The sequence below is a fragment of the Rhyacophila brunnea genome, unplaced genomic scaffold (assembly GCF_057557595.1).
Source record: "Rhyacophila brunnea isolate RB1 unplaced genomic scaffold, BYU_Rbru_1.0 scaffold_1, whole genome shotgun sequence".
NCBI lineage: Eukaryota > Metazoa > Arthropoda > Insecta > Trichoptera > Rhyacophilidae > Rhyacophila > Rhyacophila brunnea.
The window spans coordinates 30,632,012-30,652,742 of NW_028232751.1; positions in this window are offsets into that span (position 1 = coordinate 30,632,012).

Consider the following 20,731-nt stretch of genomic DNA (forward strand, 5'->3'; position numbering starts at 1 on the left):
GCTGATAAGGTTATAATATTACACATCTGATAAAAAAAATTATAAAAATTATTTTATTTACATTAAATTAATTAAAATTGTTCATCTTCGTAATAATACGTCAACGGTAACTACAAATAAACCCGAAACTATCGCCACATTTGGAACAATAAATAATCTGCCAAAGTTATTCATTACGACTCATAGTATGATGCCACCTTTGGGGTTGGCTATCACTTTTGAACTTTAATATTAGACAATATTGTTAGTTGATTTTATGCTAAACGAACATATTAATGTATTTATTTTGTGTGGTATGACTGGGATGCAAAACTGAAATCTATTCCTTGTATTTCTGTAATTCATGGTAATTCAAATGTGGTGTGCAGATTTTTCAAACTAAATAACTATCTCATTTACTATAGAATCAATAATAATCTATGACCACACTACACAGTATTATTTTTAGAAAAAAGACAATTAATATATTTTAAAAACTATTGAAAATGAAATTTAGTATGAGTGGTACGATCATATAATATCATCTTTAAAACAAATGTTGTTCTTCGTCTGATTAATCGAAGCAGTTATAAACTTAGAATAATCTCTGTATCTCGCCAATGTTCAGCATTTTGTAGACGTATTCATCATGTAGATGATATTTAATGATATTACAGGACGCCAGGATCTGGTTTGGTTAAAGAGAACGCAAACTATGTATAAACTCTAGAAATTGAGTAATCTAGCGTTGCATCTGTATGCTAGACATCAAAATGAAGCGGCCTGGCTTGCTCTCTGATCTCCTCCTTGATGTAAAGGTCATAAAGTCATGTTACACATATAATATTATGAAGACTATAGGTTATTAAATATATTTGTTATTTTAAATTAATATAAAATTGACATGTAATGTCATATAGACTAGGTACTTGTATAATTTAGCGATGTTGAATCTCATTTAAGTCTCTAGCTTTTAAGAGGTCTGGCAATATGATGACTGCCAACGGGTTTTATGTGCAACACGATGTTTAAGATCCTACTTTAGTCTATTCTTTCCATGTATGTATTCTAAAATTTTCTTAGCTTTCGTACACATATTATAACGACATGCTCAATTTTGAAAAATTTTAGCATCAGTTATTTGTAGACTTTATAACATTTTTTTTACTCACACCTTGACACATATCAGTGGCATCTTACTATTTCATTTTAATTTATAAAAAATCATTCACAGTGCTCAAAACAAAATTTATTCTTATTTGAAACTGTTATTTTCAAAATAAGATTAAATACATTTTTTTAGTGTTACTATCAATCTATGCGCAACATTTTTTCAATAATTATTTTTGGATGTAAGCATGTAGATGATGATCACATGACGAGGAGAAAATGAGGTATGTATGAAACTTGTAGTTGCTGGCCGAGATGGCGAGTTTATTTGGCAGATTGGCAGGTGCAGTTTACATAGGTACAACGATAAAAGATAACAGCAAGGTAGGTAGTTTTTCCCGAAGCACGATGATACTTAGTGACAGTACTCTACCGAGATAAAATGCGGATTGAGATATTTGTTCAATCGTCATTTATATATATATAACCCATCACGGTGGAAAATTCTAACACTGAGTAAGTACTGCAGGCCTTTAGTGAGAAAATGCAATTTAACACAATAAATATCAATAAATAATGTTTCTGAAGTGAAATTTATATGCAAGAAAAATACACATACTAAACAATCTTGTTAGGAGCTATTTTTCACCGGCGTTTCTTACTGAATAAGTATTAACCCGAACTACCTACGCCTATGAACAATACAATAATTAAATAAACAATACTTTGAGAACTACTTGTATATCAGAATTTTGCGTACACTGATTATTCTCGTTGATCGCCACATTTTTCCTTTATCCAAGATTTCTACTAAAATAAAAAAACCGTTTTCAAAAATTAAAAAGCGTAGAATTTATTATCTACTATAGATAACATTCACCTACCTACAGAAGAGACTCCTTTACAATATATCATGTCGGACGACATAGCCTGCGGTAAATTTGCTACGTAGAAAATATGATATACCAAACTTCCATCATTCCAAAACCTTGTCCATACCAAGAAAATCTGTATCACATGTTCAATGTTTCCCATTAGAATCGGAAAATAGAAATCTAACTTCATTTGTATCAGATTGACAAATATTCTGGTGTCATAAACTCTCAATAAATTTAGAGAAAATTTTAATATAAACCTAAAATAATTTCAATGGTAAACATAATATATACCATTTTTTTCTATGTAACATAATATTATTATAAAGGATTAAATATATTCGATGTTTGAGTGGCTTACGCACCGGTTTATAATGTCGTGAATCCTGTGTCTGGCTATGAACCTATACATTTGAGCAAGTAGCTAAGACCCATTTCTCGTGAAAACAAAAATCTTCTCAACAACCTGCCACTCTGTGGAGGCCCATATTATGATCATATTAGGATAGGACATGAAAAGAAAGAAATATAACCTAATCGTTAGGATATAAAATTTTAGAAAAAAAACTAATACTACTTTCGAATAGTTTTTATACAATGTTCACAGAACTGATGCATCTTGGTCATGTACCCCACAAAAGGGAAGGAGGGCTCTAGCCTGAGGAAACGAGCATAGTAGGGACCCGGCGTGTCAGGTCGCTAAGATAAGTGAGATAAACACACATCACAAATTTTCTCTAATAGTAAGAAAGTCCTATTTTACTTGAAAATAATAACTAATAACATTTTAAAATAGGTCGTTGTGCGATGCAATTCAATGTTGATTGATATACATAAACCACGAAAAACTCTACTGTATAGAATCACACTGCGTTGACCATAATGATTGAAAATTTGAAGATGAAGGAAAAGTCAGATTTTAATGTCTAAGATATTTTCTACATTAAATAATTTTATCATCTCTGTTTAATAAATTCTTTATGTAACTTTAACTTCTTGATGCTAATTAATACATCTGAAAGGCTTTGAAGAAGGTAATGTGGCTAAAATGTAGTTTGGTGACTTTAACTTGTTAATAATCTGGAGCAAAGCAACTATTCATATTTAGATTTTATTTTCTGGTTCAAACAAGCATTAGAAGCTTTAAAATGAAAAATCAGTAAGTTACAATGCATAGTTAAGAAACTTTTGCTTTTATATTTATAACGAAAGATTTATTTTTTATATCGTCAATAATGTCTACCCGCCTATACCGAATGACTCGTGCTTGTTAAGATTTTATCGAAAGTCATTCAGTGAAAAACAAATTATTCTGATTTAAGCAACATTTTAGTACTTAACTAAATTACCTTAGTGACTTTTGCAACTTAAAAAAATATAATTTTACGTTTCGGGTGGCATACTCAACATAAAACTGTCTTTTTAAGGGTTGGTTACTTCTGCCTGAACGGCAATGATATATAAAAATAACACTACATTATTTTTGAACAGTTTTAATGAAAAAAATATTTTACACATAATTATTATTGATATATCAATTATTGTGAATTCATTAATTATAATTATCGTAGTTAGTCTATAAATTTTGAAAAATAAATACCTTATACCTACGTATAATGGGACTCTTATAATGGAGGTAAAAATAAATGATTGCTCAATAAAATGAAATATATTATATAACATGCTCTATAAAAACATTATGGGCTCAACTCCAGTTGTTTCCTTTCCCAGGGACATTACACATATTATATTATGCATGCGATTCTTTGAGTAGGATCACTAAGCAGCAACCAACAAGTTACAGTACGTAAGTATATTTAATAATTTGTTAGAATAGAAAATACCACACAAATCCTCATGTTATAAAATTTTATATTATATAAATTATGTTATGTAGTTACATACTTTTCGTTTACTGACATAAATAGTTTTATATCTACCGGATAGTAAATTGTAAATTTATTCTAGTAATAATCGATATTTGTAATTATCATATGTGGTCACAACTATACCCACATTCTATACAGTCCAATGTCTTGTCTCATAGCAATTACGGCTAAATACTTTTACATTATAATAACAATTCTAGTGTTTTTTTTTTTTTGAATTATTAATAACCATGTCCTTGCTTTTTCGTACAAGGTGGTTGTTAGTAATTTTGGACAATCACAAACACCCAGGCTTTAAGAAAAATACATAAATATTGTGTCCTTACCGGGAATCGAACCCAGAACTCTCGGGCGGAAGGATAGGCATAGTACCTGAAGTCGCTTTTTGGCAACTTCAGGTACTATGTACACTCATCAATAGTTTTCAGTATGTATTTCCCATTGGTAATTGCACGTAGTGCTTGAAGATGCCGACATGCGAAACCCGGGTCGCAAAAAACGACTCACATAGAAAAGTACAAAACTTAAATCCATTAGAATTATAATTATAATTTTTATGTACTTGGTCGTAATTGCCATAAGAGAAGATAGTAGACTGTATAGAATGGGGGTATAGTTGTGACTACATAGGAAAGAGAGTCCATGGAGTAAATAGTAACGGATTGATAATGGACTGGTGATTAACAATTGATCCTATGTACGATTGAGCTTTAAAGTTATTAAAAACTTTACTTCATTTTGCCATGTCCAATAATTAAGTTATTGTTGTATCTGAAGCGAAGTTAGAATATTAGAATGGAATTCTGCAGAAAAAAGTAGAGAAGCACAGAAGCGTAGGTAGAAGGAAATTCTCTTGGTTTAATTTCCAAGACCAACCTTCAATGGAATACGATACCAAAGTAAGAAGAAGATATATATCGTACTGCTAATAGCCAACAATAGTATAATTTATTAAACCAAAGCACACAAAAGACAAAAGATTGACACATCAAAATCTGAAAATATACATGCAAGATGTTTTCAAAAATATATTATCAAAATATGTCTAAACACTAGTAACAGCCTGTTTTCTAAATATCAGATATTATAAAGAATATAATGCAGATCGGCAATATTCAGAATCAACATGTTTTATCGTTATACCTTGTGAAGTTACTATTGAATATTAAAATTCAAATATTATTATTGACTTTGCTTTAAATGTTTTTTGTACCATGTCCAATAGGCCTTCACAAATTGGAGGTTTATATTAACAAAATATTGTTTTTACAAGAAATAGATGTTAGCCACTTACTCAAGCTAATAGGTCTATACTCTGGCTCAAACACAAATTAAAAATCAATATGTATTTTGTATTTACCAGACCCAGAAACAAATTGAAAATCAATAATAATATGTGCATTTCCCAGAACCAGGATTCAAACCTGGGACCCATCTCACTATAAGCCAACGCTTGAGCCACTTGGCCATCGTGGGTAACTCAAATAAATTTAAGTGCTTCCTAATTATGTTGTATCTATATTTTAATTATTATTTTGTATTACTTAATTTATTATTATATTATTTTACTATACTATGAGTATTTTTAAAGGCATTAAGGGCTTTGGAAAAAATCACCTACATATTATATTGTATTCAACAACCTTCCAGTTGTGTAATAGTTCGATATTTTTATATGTTTTTATTAATGGTGAATTTGGGTTTTTGGCAAATTTAATAGCACGAGAAGTAATAATATCGGAACTCGATTCGTTATACGTAAATAAAAAGGATTGAAAGTTAAACACATTATTATTTTTTTAAATTCAAACTTTTTAAAATAAATACTAAATGCACTCTATAGGATATTCAAAAATCTTTTAGATGTCTTTGAGAAACCTAAACCAAACTAAATTTCAATAATAATAATATGAATGCGTAAAGAATACGTACTTTAAAACTGTTTTTATAAGGGCATCATTGAAATAATTTACATATAATAATGATATTTTAAAGATATGTATATATTACGTCTTTCATATTCCGTTGCTGGATACTTATTCTTCACCATCACCCCACTTTGTCTTAATAGATGTGAATGTCGTTGCTTTAGAAGTACATCTTATTGTGTTCTAAGAATGTAAACCACTTACTTTCTTCATTTTGTCAACCTGTGCCAGTTTCTGCGGACCCGCGTCTCTTGTAATATTGAGCCTGAAACATATGGAGCAGAACTCTGCAGTAAACTGGACGCGGAATATCATACATACGATGTACATATCCCAGCCGAATGTAGTGCCTGCTCAACACGACTATTTATGATGCATTGTACCTTCATAATTTGGCGGAGTTATCGATTTGAATATCCCGACAATGATTTGAGTTACCCCATCTCCACCCGCCATGTATATGCAGCCGATTTGTGCACGGCCGTTTTCCATGACGTTATAAATGTGTTAGAATGAATATATTATAGTACCACACTTCCTTGTATCGAAGCGATGCTGCACGGGACTGATGTAGCAAGCATGCACATTAGTTCTTAAAGAAAAAAAAATAGAAAATAATAATAATCTTGACTTCCTCTGATGTCATTTATCTTTAATGACATGAAGTGTTCTCTGTATCCGTGTACTGATATGAAACAGAGGAATCAGGAGTTGAAAGTGATGAATCTAAGGATGGATCGGAAGTATTCCGTTCTCCATATGACGCAGAACATTTTTCAAATGCCTCAAAGTTGATATCAAGTCGGCGTGGCCAATTAGGCCCGTGCGAATATCCGGACATTCAGAGACTTTCGATTTAAACAATGAGAAATATTGCCGCAATATAGTAACATCGTTGTTGCAATATTTCTCCGGTCCACTGCTCGCATGTTATCGAGCTTTAAGAAAAACGCATTTTGGGATAGGATTTTAACTTGACGTAACAGCACAATAAAAGTCGGCGCGATGTCGAAAGTCATCAGAAGAATATGTCGCATTAACGCATTTATTTGTATTTTTTTTTTGCAATAATATTTGCAACGCTCGGGGCGTAATAAAACATAACTTTTTTCATTAGGGCACTTCCAAAAATTCTATTACTGTTGCGAGAATAACAGCCAAAAGAAAAACCATCATAACTTCGGGTGATATTTCTATCCAAAAATTTTCTCCACGCCCGGGCTGCCTGACAACAAAACAGGGCCGTATATTGTAATGCCCAATATATATTGCACGACAATTTAGATTTTGATATACGGCACGTAACCGGATCGCAAAGAATACGTTTAATAATAAAATTATCAAAAAAAAAAAGATTTATGCGTGCAGATAACATAGATATCCTCTCAGCTGTAATAACTTGGTCGGGTTAACGGATAAAACATCCTCCGCCTACGGTAAGTTTTAATGTATAATTCTAACAGTATTTTAACCTTGCACATCCTGTGATATCAAGTCAAACTGGGTTACACCATTTCTTAATTATTTTCATTCAATATGGCATTTCATTATTTTAACTTTTCAATACTTATTATTATTATTTTTGTACTGACACAGATATTTACCAGAAATCTTGTCTTTTAAATGAACAATAATAATTAGAGTTTCTCAACAATGTATTTGTAATTTTACTATTATATTAAAAACAAGTAAACTAAAAAAATGCCACACGTAGGATAGTGTCCCACATTTAAACTAAAAAAAGCGTGACTGATACTTCTGATCAAAGTCCAATGATTACGATTAATATTACCCTTCATCATGTTAAATAAATTTAATAGTGTGGAAAAAATTATAAAACAATGTATTTTATAAGAGAAATTGATCTGGATAATTAGAAAGAATAATTTCTTTAATATGCTGACTAAAACTTCTGCTATTATCTATATATACGTTGCACCTGTCTTATCCACATTTCTATTGCAATATACTCCTCGTTTCGAATTACATAATTTTACATAATAAAAGAACATATTTGTCGGTTACTCCAATTTATACCCATGTACAATATTTATGACCATTATTAAATGCATTAAGCCAATAAATCAGTGTTTTTTAAAATAAGCAATATAAAGGGAGTACTGCTCTTCCAAGGAAGAAGGTAGTAACTCGCAAAAGCTATGTATTCTGTTCACTTTAAAATCAGAATTATTACTAAAATACCGTTAAAATCCTTAGTGAAAAAACGGACATCTGTTAAAATAATATAAATTTCTTAGCAAAAAGCCAGTAATTTCTCATATTTATTGCAGTTACTACTGCTTGATTATTATTACTTTATATATATTTTAACATCCTACTAATGAAAATTATCACCGTTTTTTATTAATTCACAGTACTAAAGTTGTAAAAAAACCACATTATATCATTTATCTCGAAAGTGTGTGAGACTCAGCTACTGCCTTCTTCCTTAGAAGGGCTGAGTAGTAGTAGCATCGGCGTCAATCGGAGGGCATTGATTATATTAAATAAGGGAACGGTGAAACTAAATAGAAAGCAGAAGACATTTTTGAAGACTGTTCATACATTGTTCATGTTTAATTTAAGAAAGTTAAATTTGTAGTGAATACTATATTAAGTATTAGTAAGCCGACATTCTTTAAGAAGCAAGTATTGGTAGGCGAGCATATTAATAAGGATACTATGTGCTGCTGACGAAAATGAAGCCAAACAACAATAAATTGGTAACAGCACACAAGACTCATCCTCATGCCCCCCACCAGGTAGGAGTTGAAAGGGCTCTAGTCTGGAGGCCCTGCCTTGGAGGGTAGGGATAAAACGGGTCGACCATTTAAGTGAGATAAACACACAACACAAGTTTGCTCTAATAGTAAAAAAGTCACCTGAGGCGCTATTTTTTGTGCAATATTAACATTTTTAAATTGTAGCTGTGCCATGCAATTTGATGTGATTTATGATGGTCGATATATTTAAATTTGAGTCGAGTGTATACCTAAAATTATTTTATAATTATTTTTAATGTATTTCCTGAGTGATATAATGGTTATTTTTATAATATTGAGAAGAGCGTCGCATGTTACTAGCTACCACAAAAGAGGGTCGCGATCAGTGCTTCATAATATGATGATGTCGAGTGCCGACAACTCAATAATTCGTGGATTTATTTAAAAACACACGTACTTCATTAATTTAATTTTAATTTTACCTTGTGGAGTTCTGGGCTACCGCGTAATACTATACACGAATATAGAACATCACGCTACCTACCCTCAACCTTTACAATAGATAGGGAGGGCTGCAAAACATACTGGTTAGGGGGACACTTCAGGATTAGACGACCATGTTCACCCTTCTCATTAGGATTGTTTAAATAGTATTCGTGTTTTTTATTCTAATTATGTTCATTGAAATGAATATTTTCATATATTAAATATCAAAACATCTTCTATACAAGAAATTTTTTCTTTACAATGTTCCACAGGTAGAAATTTAATATTGCTCGGCCAATCCAACAATGGCCGAGCGGCTTAAGCGTCGGCCTATAACGTCGTGCAAATACACATATTATATAAGAAATTAGAAAAGATTGACATAAAGTTGTTTGACTATCATGTAGCTGTAAATGTAAAATAACGTTATCTCAAAAAAAAAAAAAAAACACTTTTTTGTAGATAACGTTGTCTGACTTTAAGCACTCGATAAAGTCTGGAAAATACACATATTGTTTTTCAAATTGTGTTTGAGACAGAAGTAGGGACTTAATGGGTTAGACATGGCCTACACATCCTGATGCGGGCTCCTAGGCCAGGATGTTTGGCTGACCCCTAACCTATTGCCAAGGTTAAGGGAAGTGTGATTTCCTACAGTAGTGCTCCTCAAATGGTATTCTGTGTATTTTACAAATTGTATATATTTTTAAATAAATCCCTTGAATTTATTATTGAGTTGTCGGTACTCGATATCATACTATGGACCACTGGTCGCGACTCGCGACCCCCACTTGCGGTAGCCAAGTAAGATAAGACCCTTCAATATTGGATTTTTTATTATTCAGGAAACACTAAAAATAATTATAATTTAAAATTTACACGTGAACTATCAATCATCATTTCACATCAAAGTGTATTGCATAACTACATATTTTCAAATGTTAACTGGTCGATCCGTCACGCCGGGCCCCAGGCTTTAGCCCTGTCAGCTCCCTTGTGGGGCCCATGAGGTTGGGCAAGTGGCTGACATCCATTTCGCGTAAAAACAAATCTGTTAACACAAATCGGATTCAGATCGGACATGGTCAAAAAAATGCATAAAATTTTGTTAATTTGTCACTAAATACATATTTTTGTGTGTTTGTTAAGCTTAAAAGGGGTAGATTTCCAAATGTTTTAGGAATCTCTGGACTAGTTGAATTACTCAGTTGCATAATTAATATTAGGTACCAGAGGCACTTCTTTAATTTAGAATATCTCCGAGACACTTTTTCTGAGTCATAGACAAAACAAGTCATCACCTGGGGACGGTCCTGTGTAAGTACAGTGCGTCTTTTGGTTTTAAGTGTACACAGATAGGGGGCGAAAGCCGCTGTCAGGCGAAATGTGTATTTATACGCCTCAGTGGTATGATTAAAAGATTCAACGTGACTCTTGGTTATCATATTGCGTGGCAGCCTGGCGTTACATCAACCTTTAAAAGCTGGGCCCTGTAAGCCTTTGTTTTTTTTTTCAAAACAAATGGGATTACCAAATAAAAAAAACGCTTCACGTGGTCTAAATATTATGTTTATAAATATAGCGATTTCAAGTATTTGTTCTAATGGGATTCCAATAAATTAGGTATCGATCCACCGGATATGATGTAATGAAGGATATGAAAGGCGTAAGCCAGTTGGAAGAATAGGATTGAAGATAAAACACTATTAACTAACCACTTACAAAGCTTTAGTACAGCTTGTTACTTTTGACCACAGATGTTGCTACAAAAGCATAATACACTTATAAGAATATAATCTACAGTGACATTTAAGTGAAAATAAGTGCCGACGCACACTGAATCCCTTGATGCAAGGCCAACTATATATTATAAACTGTGGAAATAAATTGCGAATATATTTCGTTCAAAATATTACCATTAATTTCAATATGTAACCCCACCAAATCACACTATCCCTCACCACACCCGGTCTTAATCAATCATATCACGGGACTCTACGTTTTTAATGTGAAGCATCATTTTTTATGACTGGGAATGTCTCAAGAGCAGTTTCCCAAGACTGCGGTCACCATGCACACAAAAAATATGCTGTGACTACTTGGCGTTTTACCATAATGCATTCAAAGCATGAGCTATTACTAGCACTACGATCGACGATTACAGTTTCGTGTTATGGTCTGACTATAACGGGACTTGACTTGTCAGTATAACAAAGTAAATCGTTAGAATCAATTAATTTCGGCAAAAAATCGCCTAACGATGGAAGCAGCGAAGTGTGGTAAGATAATGATCTGTATAGCGTGTAAACTTTATATACTAAAATAATATGTAATAATTGTGGTTAGGGTTTGTGTTTTGGTTATGCAAGGAGCCTGAACTGTGCAAATGGCATTTCTTCTACATGTAGTACTTAGTGGTTGAGGATAATTAATGTGTAGACATATTATTATTTTCTATATACAACGATCTCTCGTATCAGTTGGTCCCGTTCTCAGCATAAATGCAAGCCTTTCATGCCCGTCCGCGTAAAGTTTCAGTGCTGGCACTGTCGTCCAATATATTCTTGGGGCGTCCAACTCATTCCTTTTCGGCCTTGAGAGGCTTAACAAAATATATAGTTATGTACACGACCCACTGTTATCCGTGCACTGCACCTGTTCCACATACAGCTATTTGAATATAACTCGTTTCAATTCATATAAGTACATAATTTAATATATTCATCGGTCACTCCAATGTACTTATACAATTTGATTTTAAATCTAATTTAAAGTTTTATGTTTTATTAAGATTTTTTCAGGGTAACATATAAATAATGTTTAGAGAAGAATTAAACCTTGAACATTAGGCAACTGCGATTTTTTCTGGTATGCAGGAATTATGTAGGTAGGTTAAATAATGTGATTATTGTTTATATTCCCGATTGCATTTACGTAAAGCCTATTGTTTAATTTCCAAAGTCAAAATTATCAAATTCCAGACTAATATCTTATGTTTATATTTTTTATAAAGATAGGTAATACATAGAATAATAATTTTATTGGAATTATGAATTTTGTTCAATATTAATACTTAATCAAATTTATTTCTCGTATACTTACATAGAAATAGTAGTTTTTTTTTAATTTTATTATAAATGACAGGTGAATTTCATGTTAGAGTTATAATGTTATTATAAATACACCGATGTGTTCAAATTATATTTATTAATGTAACTTTACATGCTTCGCAAGCTACTGGTTGTCAATAACTCTTTAATAGCGTTATACTGCGCCAAAATATTAAAACACAAATAAAAACAAGATGTGAAATTTCTACTGCAAGAGTGAAATTACAAAATTAATATTATAAAATGATGATAATATAATATTATAACTATCTATATAAACGCCTTGAGCGTTAACGTATCGGTTTATAATGTAGTGAGTTTGAATCACTGGTCTTGCCAATTTACATGTGGTTTTTAATGTGTGTTTGGTACCCAGAGTATTAACCTTATTGGTTCAGCAAGTAGCTATAATATCAATTCTCGTAGAAACCAAAAAAAATATATAAACTTCACTCTGTGGAGGTCCATAAATAATCTTCATTAGGATCGAACATGATGATATATATTAACGTTTAGAGAATACTAGTTTATTTATTTTCATCTACTTCCAGACGAACCTTATGTTTTCCCAGCCAATGTCTCAACCAAGGAACAAACGTTTAAAAGATTTTTTTTTCAATAGTATATCATAATATGTATCAACGAAACGCGCACTAAATATTAATAATATTTTAGGACAATCCGCGGGATTTGTATTTATTGCGTAATTTGGTATAACCGTCATTATGCCATAAATTAAAACTGATGTCTAATTTATTCTTGGTCTATGGCGAAAGATTTCTCATTTTTTCAATCTTATTAATCTGCTCTGTGCTTATTGCCTGGTATTGGAATCGTATCAGAAGAAAGTATAAGTATCAGTCATAAAGTTTTGGTGGTGCTTATTTAATGGACTGTAATTTGAGATGATTGTGGAAGTAGATGCTGAAGGAGGTTTAAACGGGAGTCGATCCAGGCACTAACCTTGATGTTGTTCAGCTGTCTGGCTGGATTAAGTCCCAGGTTCAAGCACTCATGTCCTAGTCGGTGGATTGTTCTGAGTGTCACTCGTACGGTGCACTGGGGTTTTGGGGTTAATAATGATACTCGATAGGATACTCTTTTGATGAGTCATCCTGAATGCGTTTACGATTAAGTCACAAGAGCCGGTATCACGGCTTGCCAGGTTCTTAGTTCACGGAGTTCGTATTGAGACTCGAATTGAACTATTCCTTTGACGACGGTCACACTGTAGCAAATTGACATGGTCGTGGTCTACGTATTACTGCCTTTGTATCAATCACGGGTGACTGATGACTTGTTAAATAGTTAAGCGCCTGGATGACAACAATAAATGAGGACAGTAGGTATGATATATTTGCGCGGGTTTAAGTACTTCTTAGATAGAATAGATCTTCAGGTGTGCTTAAGAAAAGACATATCAAGTCAATACACTCATAAGGCAACTACACTGCATCACCAATCATCATCACCATCATCATCATCATCACCCCTGACGTATGTTCACAATCAAGGTTATGACAGCCTGTTTGGTTTGTTCGTTGATCACTCCATTTGTACACTTCGAAGCAGGCGTAATCTATGATGAAAGCTCAGTGAAGCAAAGCCTTCGATGCCTTGATGCGTTACGCATACCAAAACCATCAGAATGCGTTTCTTTGGACAGTCTTAATTTTATTTTGCTTTAATCAAAAAGAGCTGCTTTGAGATGAAAATTCAGATTACCTAATAAATTCGTAAAACAAAATCTACCGACGGGCCCCAAAAAACGACATAAATTAGGTTTAAAATAAGAAATGTTCAGGTAAGCAAAAAAACTGAAATATGTATGGTTTTAAATTCGTCACATAATATGAGTAAGTTTTTTCTTTTAATATTTGAGTAAATTGGATAGATAATTTTATGGTCTATAATCTAATAAAAAAATAATGACAATTAGTAATTAATAGCTGAGACAATATCCAAAAATAATTTTCATTTAGAATATTAAATTTAAAACCACATGATGTTTTGACTCGATTGAACATGGGTTTTGGGCGTTGTCATTCATACTCGTTTTATTATTTTTCTCATTCTGCAAAATTTATAATTTCGAACGATTAAGCTTGGGTGAACTAATAAATATTACTTTTACTGATTTTCATATTTAAAAAAAAAAAACAATAATAATCAATAAGTATATAGTAAGTATAATAATATGTAGGTCTGTTACGTACTTATCACTACTAAATTTTATATTACGATATTTTGAATAATGATTTGATATGGTTTATTTGTGTTTTACACAAACTATAGGTAGGTAAGTAATTGTAGAAAGTTTTATTAATAGTTAAAGCAAAATTATATGAGTATCCGAAAAAAATATAAACTAACATCATTTAGGTCACTACACACCAATACCAAGATTATATAGGTTGTTAATGAGTAGGTAATGTTCAATATTCTCAGTCACTAATCCATAGGTAAGTTTTTAGACTACCTACATGTCAACATAATTATATACATCATTTTGTTTGGTTACTCATTTCTTCTATATTTATATATTCTAGACATCAATAAATAATTTATTATCTATTTACGAACCATTATATTTTTATTATAGTTATACACAATATAATATGATAAAATAAATGTGTAATATAAAATAAACAATAAGGCGAAAGCTTTCAAATAATGCACTTTTTTTAAAATAATTATAGGTGTGTCTGAGAATTTTTCCGTAGAAGAATGCACGTAATACACTATTTCTATAAACTTAACTGCTTAATAAAATAACTTTGAAAATTGTATAATATCACCAAATTTCACCTGGTATTGATTACAATATATACAAGTACCACAAGCTATAAAATTTTATAAAATATGAAAATTAAATTTAACACAAAAGAAAATACGCGTCCGGGAAAAAATACATTTAGTGTATGAATGTTATTTAGTTTATTTCAATTGCAATGCGAAAATGTATTCTAGTGATAAATAAAATTGTATAATACAATAAAAAATGATATTAATGAACAAAGGTTTCATTTGCAGTTTACGTTATGTATTTGCAAAATAATTGGATAGATCAATATACAAAATGCATGATGATAATATATTATAATATTATATCTATAAGCAGTGGCATCTCTACCACTTTTTAAGTAGTGGGGTTTAGCCACTAATTACAGAATATACCTCCTTTTTTCTCATAATAATATACATGTACTATAAATGATATAACTACATGACAATGTAATTAAAATTCGAATGAGTATTACTATCTACTTCCTTTAGATAATTTAATCTGGAAGTGATTAAAGTATTTTTCAACAAAATGATAATAATATAGATTTGTATTTAAACATTATTCAAGATCACATTACGTATTTTTAACTTTTAACTAAACTTAAGTTATAATATTAATCGAATAATCATTATCATTATTAACCAAAGTCGATCCATTGCTCTATGAATGCCTCCCTTACCTCCTTTCACTATTCACAATATGTGTACTTGCCACACCCAGGATTTGAACCTGGAACCTACGACGTTATAGTTCGACGCTTAACACAATGCGTACGGGCCCTTTTAATTAATTTTGTAATTAACGTGTTAATTTGCATTTGAAAAGTAATTAGCAAAAAAACAATTTTGTGCGCGGCCATCGTACATAATTCTATACTAAATACTATTTAGCTAGTCACAAAACTATTACAATAGTAAAAGATTAGACCTGTCCTTCAGTGAGTAGATTATTTGATGGACAAATTTATTGCAGTCATACATAATTATAGTCATACACCGGTATTATTCATTTATTTCAAAACACGAAATTTAATTAGATCATAATTAGTAGATTATGTAATAAAGACATTATTTTTATACAGATTTGTATTGATTAGAAGATTGTTTTTATTTATTTATTCGTATGTATCTAGTTTATATTGTTGAAAAATACGCTAATTAATCGAAGATATAATACTCACTATATTAAAACCTACCAAAAGTAAATAAAATTATTTAGCTCATACAATATTTTTTTTTTGAAATTTATCGTAAAAATTTGTCGATAAGTATATTGAATTTATATAGAATGTTATATTTCCAAATATTGTAAAATTTTCGTTGAATAAAATAAATGGATTTGTAGATATATATTTTTATTAATCACACTTTTTTATTTAAAATATTTATTACCGTTACAATCCTTTCTATTGAAATCATCTTCAATTATTGACCAAAGCAAAGTCTGTTTGGTTTTTGTTTGAAATTTAGTCAATTTTAACAAGATGCGCTGTCACAATGAAAATAAATATCACAGTTCTTTCAAATTCGTAAAAAATGAGAGTTTTCTTTTGACATTGCTAACATTAACATGATTCGGTGAAAAATTAAACTTTACAAGGCTTATTTTTGTCGTAATCTCGAACCCCGTCAATAAGTTAAAAATCATTTACCCTATTAATTGTTATCAAATGTATGTAAATTTTTAATAAAATATATATTTTGTAAACATAATGTTTCTAGTATCAATTACCTGCCATTATCCGTAAAGTACCATAACCCTAGTCCCATAGAGCTTACTCTTTATTGGATCTGAACATCATCTATCAGCTGACAAAAATGCAGAGAGAGTTAATTTTTCAGTACTTACATACAGTATGAATTTCTAAAAATTCTTTATAAAATATAACGGAAATTTTATTATTTTATATTATTTTAAATTAAAGTAAAATAAGATTGTTGTAAGTATATACAATATTAAAACAGTTTGTAAATTGACCCATATTATAATGCGGATTGAGATAATTATTATTTTTCTTTCAGTTTCACAATTCTGTATTTATCTGCTTATCGTAAAAAAATAAGAAATTATAGCATGATTACGGAAGACCAAACTTCAGGATACCTATATATATAATTTTATTTTTTACACACTCCGTCCATATTATAATAATATAAGTCAATAATAATAACCACTAGCAGAGCTAGCCCAATTGCTACGTGATGATGCATTTGTCTCTCATTGGTTTTGAATGGCATATCTATATTATTTGGTAAGTATGTGCTAATTGAAAGCACTGTATCATTATTCATCCTATCGTGTTATTCTCTATAGAAGGTCAAACACCATAAGAGCGATCTCTATTGTACCGTCCGCTATTCGGAACAGCTTGGTGGAACTGCATTCAAAATAATTTCGGAGGTTAACCACGAAATGCGGTGACGTCCTCTGCTGTTTACCATCGATATTTCTTTAGACAATGTGTTGGATTTACCACTACTGTACTTTTATCCTCTTATAATAATATAGCCGAGGTGTTGTAGTTTAGTGCTTTTGATACGACGCAGAACTTCTTGCTGCTTTCCTTTTCGTTTGAGAACATACTTGTTGAATTTTAAAAAAATCTGTTGATTCTATTTTCGTTGATTCAATTTTATTTTCAGATTTAAATAAAATATTTTATAAATAAAAAACCATTAAAACTTATTCACGGGTTATAATAATAAAATTATAGTTAGGTATAAAGTATAATCGCCCTCTGTTTCCATAATAAGAAATATTTACAAGAATTATTACAAATGAAAGAAAGTATTAAATTACATAATTATATTATGACAGGAACTTGCTTTATACAACACCTACCTAGTACCTACATAATACAGAATACATTATAATATTGTGTATGTTTAATAATATATTGTGTGTATTGATTTTAGCATTATGATACGGTAAAGCTTTCAATCGATCTGATATTCATTAATTGCAAAAGCGTTTAATGTGTTCAAATGGATTCAATTAGCAAAAAATACAATTCAGAGATTCTCAAAATACGTTGAAAACTTACAATGAAAATGAAATCTAACAATTATCATAATATTATCATGTACTTAGATATTTACATAATTATCTTACTTTATTTACTATTCAGAATAAGTCACAATAAATCTAAGAAACGACTAATCCATTAAAATAGAATTATCTGTTAAACTCTATTATCGATAGTTTCTCAATCATGACCAAAACCCACTTGTGGATAATGGAAAAATAACGTCGACCATTTTGATTGTAAGATTTTACAATACGCTTATTCTAATAATAAGTAGTTATTGGGTTAGTGGATTTAGTGTGTTTTGGTCATCTCCAAGAAATGTCTCAAACCTCTTCTATTTGCCGCAAGCTTTTTATTGATGTTCTTTTTCTTTCATCGCAATCCTATTACCGCTATCATGGTGTACCGACTTAAAAAAAATCAAAATACATACGTCGTATTTTTTCGTTGATATTATTATTATGCATCTCCAACCATCATTAAAATTAAGTGACATACAATTCCGTACAAATATTGGTTTTATATTATATATTTTCAAATATAAAGTCAAATAACGGAAAACAGTCACAGTTGTTTTCGGATTTAGCCATTAGTTTTTTCTAATTAAATTTATTTCTTTGATTAGATAATTATGTTATGTTACAGAAACTCGTCACATTAAAAGCACCGATATCAGTATCGAAAAAACCATTATTCTCTTTATTTTTTTATATGGCCCACTATTAGGTGGAGATAATCTTCACGGGGGTGTTTTTTTTACGATGAATGGTTGTTAACCATTTTATCAACCAATTGAATTATTAGGCTGGATCAAACACTGAAAAAAACAACATGTGAATATTTCCAGACTATGAAAAAGTACTTGTGAACTAATAATTATTAATCTTCTTCTTCCACCCTGTCACGTCCCAACATTGGGGCATAGGGCAAACACAAGTTGGCGCCACTTCCCTCGGTCCATCGTCAACTCCTGCGCCTCCCGCCATGTCAGACCTGCAGCACGTAGATCGCTTTTGTAGCATCGCTGCAGGGTGAGGGAGGGCCGGCCACGGCGACGGAACCCTTGAGGCTGTGCCACAAGGGTACGAAGTGCTGCACTCTTTGGCGGCATCCGGAATACGTGTCCCAGCCACGTAAAAATAATAATTAATAGTTACTATTTAAATAACGGATTAATAGATTTCCTTCCATATATTGGCTACTTATTCAATCAACACAAACTGAAAACTATTTACTTTTTAAAATCAAGTCAAGTGTCGTGTTGTGATATTCGCAGTTTCTTATATATTTGACAAGTTTAAAATAAATAAATAAAATTTAAAATAAATGTTAATTTAATTAAGTCGAAGAACCACTGGAATAATTAAATCACGTTAGCAAACTAATGCCCATGCACGAATCAAAGTAAATACCATAACGCTATCAATACTAAACTTCTTTTTTGTGTATCTATCATTAATAATTTATTTATTTTATATTTGGAAATAAATCGCTTCATGCTTTGGCGTTATTTTAACGCATTTTACATAACAAATTTGATTTTTTGCCTCTATTTAGTCAGATGGGAAACCACCGATAACGCATATAAAATTAATGCAGCAATAGTAAAAACTATTTTCCTTTTTTATTCAATACAGATTCATGATGATTATTTGATAGTAAAGGGGAATAGTGAATGTGTAAATTTATTTATGATGACCATTATAAGCACATTTAAAAGATTATTTTGAACAGTTCAACATAATAAAAATATTATTGCCTTATTCTTCGGATTATTATATTATGATATACGAGGTCTGTATGATAAGTCAGGTAAACTTAAAGAAATTAAGTCACAATCGCAAAGCTTACATTATAAGTCAAGTAGGTATTATCTGTTACTAGGCTAAATTATTATTTTCAGGCAGATTTTCCATTTAGTTTATTTTTAACAGCTATCGAATGCAGACAACCTCTAGTATTTTTGTAAAAATGGAGAAAAAAGTAAATTTCAGGTGTTGATAAAACATTATTTTTGGTTTGGAAAAACCATTGCGAAAACCAAAACAAAGCTTGAAAAATATCACGGGGACTCTTCGCCATCGATTAAAATATTAAAATAATTCACAAGTGGTTTACCGATTTTCGCTGTGGGAATTCCAGCACAAGTGGTGCTGAAGTTCAGGATGCCCAATAATAATTGAGGTCACAATAATCATACTGCCCTCGTATCGCGAGATCAGTTTTAATTTCCAAAGTTGAGTCCCGGCTATAGATTAATCTGTCGAGAGGCCTGCGGTCAGTGGGTGGAATCCTAGTTTTATCCATCTTTTTCATCATGTGCATTTTCTTTGTTTTTTTTTCTATCTGACTACTTCCTTACCTTCGAATTCTACCAGCGATGTATCTTAATTCCTTATTTCTTGGCGTTAAAAATAAATTTGAATTTTAATATGTCTGCTCTAGAACCGATCACATATTATGCTATATTCGGTCAAAGTTACGATTTATATACGATGTAACGTGTTTTATCCTGTTGATATCCTGAGATCGTTGCGGTTGTATTTATTTTCAATTAATGAAATTCGTTATTGAGACCTTGTTAAGTAATTTATCCACTAGATTAGTGTCTCTAAAAGTAAGCAATACCACCCCCTAGGTTTACTGCTGCAATCCAGTGGAGTGGTAGTAGTCTTGAAATCAATAAAATTTGAGATCATTGCATAGAAATAAGGGAGCAATGGAAAAAAAAAACGAAAACAAAAGAAAAGCTTAAAAGAACTGCTTGTACGCTTTATGCGTTGCATAAGTGGGCTCGCACATCACAACTCGCCGC